Genomic DNA, 3,706 nt, shown 5'->3' on the forward strand with positions numbered 1-3,706 from the left:
GTTGCGAAACTTTTCCAGCCCGCGCGAGAGGTCGGAATAAAACGCGGTCCCTGTTCCGTTCGTTCCTTCTGACAACAGCATTTTTAGCATCTCGCGGGAATTTGACTTGAAATTTTTCCTAACGCGAAGTTGAGGAAAGTGAAAGAAAAAGAAAGAGAGAGAAAAAGAGAGAGAAAGAGAGAGAGAGAGAGAGAGAGAGAGAGAGAGAGAGAGAAAAGAACGAACAGGAAGTCATATCGTGAAATCGACGAGTTTTAATCTCTAGAGAGATTTCTTTCAATTTTCACACAACTGATATTGGTTCATGATAGCGAGTATCTCTCTTAGCAGTTTCTCTCTCAGCGAGATTGATATATCAGGTGACGTATTAAAATCACTTTATCGTAGTGCTGTCATCATAGCAAACATATTAAACGAAGTTTAATATTATTCGTTATCGCACATGTTTTGTACTTATTATCTTGCATAGCTGCGCTCTGAGGTAGGTATTGAAGCACCATTAATCTTAGAATATTATATTCATTTCTCCGTCAGATGATTACTCATACGGATCCATTGTATTCAACTATCAGTATGTTTTTTTTCTATTACGATCGTAGAAACGATATAACTGTTCAATTGAAAAAAGAAAACATAAATTAACACGCTAAATCTTTAAATAACGAATTCGACAAAATCAAGCTTTCGGTTGCAGTTTTCGGATACTTATAGACTCGGACTAAGATTTCAAAAGTTCAATAATAATATATTAATTTTCTAAATATTTTAGATCTCATTACGTTAGAAATTCGACAGTTTGCATCTCTATTTTCATAAAAAGGGGATTTGAATGAGGTCACGCCGCGCCGGTGCAATTTGTTTCTTGATCGATTGAACGAAGGCCCCGATCTAATCGCGCACGGATATATCGATGATTATCGAGGCGAATCGGACGTGACCGCGAGCGAGTACGGCGAACATTGCGATAATGGCAAACGCAAAAATGCAGGCGGTGCAGAATGACAGCCTTGGCTTGAAAATGCACTTTCCACTGGTCGTCCGAGGCGGCACTGTTTCTAACAAAGGTCGTGTCCTATTCCTCTCCGCTCTTTCCCTTCTATACCTTTATGCAATCTCTCTCTCTCTCTCTCTCTCTCTTGCGCGCGCGCGCGTCTTTCACGGTCCTACGAGTATCGTGTCACGCGATAATCGTCATCTAACTCAATGTCAGCTGCTTCCAGGTTGACGATACACCGCGTACGAGAACGAAACGGCATATAGTATATATCCTCTCATTTTCTCTCTCTCTTTCTCTTGCTTTTCCTCGTCCCCGCCACGCGATGCGGGGATTCCCATCTCCGTCGCTCTCACCGCAGCCTTTGTGCAACGACTCGCGCGCATTCACTCTAGCCTTGTGCCTAATGACACGTCGACACAGAGGGAGAACGTTTCTTCTCACAGGCTCGATGCAACGCCGAATAGCCGTTCTCGTACTCTCTCGTAGAACGAAACGCGTGCTTGCTTATGCATAGGTTCGATCGCAGCAGCCCTCATCCGGGCAACCTATTTTCCAAACGCCAACATTATTGTTTCCTTCTTCTTCTTTTTTTTTTTTTTAAATTAGCGTATGATTATATTGTATTATATATACTGTTATATAAATATGTGTTTCTGTGACGCGACTAAGATTATATAAAATTTCATGGAGTTTATCTCAGAAAATTTTTCCAATTTAGATTTTATGAAGAGTTAATAAGCATCCCGGATAAACAATCGTTCGAATCAGCTTCCTTTTATTTCTCCGTTAACTTCAATGAATTTTTTTATAACGTATTCTGCAAAATTTCGCGTATTATCACGTCCACGACAATCGCTTTGTATCGCTATGATTTTTAGATTAGATTTAAATTAATTTATTTAACTATGATTTTAGATTAATGATTTTTTTATTGTCGAAATAAATAAATAAAAAGTATTAAATCCTACAAGTCACTGACATAATAACACTAGTATAGAAGAAATGAAAAAATAATTTTTTAAAATATTTATGAAAATAAGCTTATTTCTATTAAATATTTGCGTAGGTATAACTCATCAATATTCTTTGATTTTCATATTAACCTATTCACTTCCAACCATCTATTCTATATAATCGTGAAGACTTGCGGTGCGCTCGGAGAAAGTACGAGCGACTGCTGGCAGGAGCGTGCAGAGATGCTCGCGATTCGACGGGACGGTTAATCGGCGCCGATACGGGTCCATTACGTCAGAGAGTCAAGAAGCCGAGGATCGCGATCGCGTAATATCGCCGTGACGAGAGGCCGAGCCTCCGATCAAACCTCTGCACTCGTCCAAGGTCATTTTTACATAATACTGCAGAAGTGCGCGATGCAAAACCGCGCGCACGAGCGCTCCGCCGCGCCGGTTGCGATCGCCTTCGAAACAGAAGGTGCAAATGCGTTTGCATAACCGAGGACCTTGGACGAAGGCATTGTTTCGCCGTGGAATATCAACGTCAAAGAAGGGGGAGAGCGGAAGGACGCGAAGAAAAAAAAATGCGTGCATGCAAAGCAAAACGACACTCGCGCGTCTGTGATCGCGTTCGATTCGCGCGACGACGATGTTTAAAGAACGAATTTTACAAATTTTAGTCTTACTCGATGAAATCTTGCGCTCTTCTAATCAAATATTATTTAAAAAATTATCATTATTAAAAAATATAAAAGATAATCAAAAGACATCTTATTGTAAGTTCATCTTTCTTTTACATTTGAATTCTTCGTTCGATATCGAATCGATGCGATGTTTCTTGAATAAAATGTACATATTGTTTAAACTATAAATAATTCCAAATTCCTAGAACTACTTATCAATTTTTTCTTCACTAAATCAGAATCTGATATGAATGGTCATCCTTTTATCCAAGACAGATCTGTCTACGAATTTTATTGAGGATTTCTCGAGGCGAGAAATGAAAAGTGCGAAAGATCTCGTGCGTCTGGGCGAGGAAAACAAAAGTACACGTGGTGGGACTGGAAGTAGGGCCACGTCCGTCGTTCGCGCTCGAAATTAAGAGGAGAAAAATTGGTAAATTATTCAGAGTGCCGCGGCGAAGCCTCGATCCGGGAAATCGTCCCGAAGAAAGAAAGAAAGAACTTGCCGAGTGGCGGAAGATGAGGGGAGGACGGAGGCAGGGAGTAGTTCATCCGCTTTTTTCCCCCGCTATCTCCTTTTCCGCTTGTATTCTCTTCATTCCCGTATTACCTTACTTCTTTTCCCCCTTCGGCGCATAAATATGTAAATACGACTATGGACGACTCGCCGAGGCGTCAGGGATATGTCGCGCACGTCGTAGAATAATTTATGATAATTTTCTGGACACTAATTCCTCGGAAAGCTGCAACAACGAGTCTCGCGAGCCGAGCCGAGGCGAGGCCAGGCGGAAGAGAAAAATTTTCGGAGGATAAAGGACATAGGCAGAAACGTAACCGAGGGTTTCGCCTAATTTAACGACGCTTTTCTCATGTAAATACTTGAAGAGGGGAACGGAAGTTACGAGAAATGGGCATTATCGCGCCTGGCAATGAAAGAAAAAAATTAAATAAAATGAATTTATCCTTTCGAAGGAACGATAATTCTCTGAAGATGTTACGTTTGTTCCAGTGACAATATTAGTAACGGATAATATTTCAGAGCGTATATTCTTTAAATTTATTATAAATAGGCA

This window comes from Temnothorax curvispinosus, unplaced genomic scaffold, assembly GCF_003070985.1.
Source record: "Temnothorax curvispinosus isolate PA1 unplaced genomic scaffold, ASM307098v1 QBEX01011445.1, whole genome shotgun sequence".
Taxonomy (NCBI): domain Eukaryota; kingdom Metazoa; phylum Arthropoda; class Insecta; order Hymenoptera; family Formicidae; genus Temnothorax; species Temnothorax curvispinosus.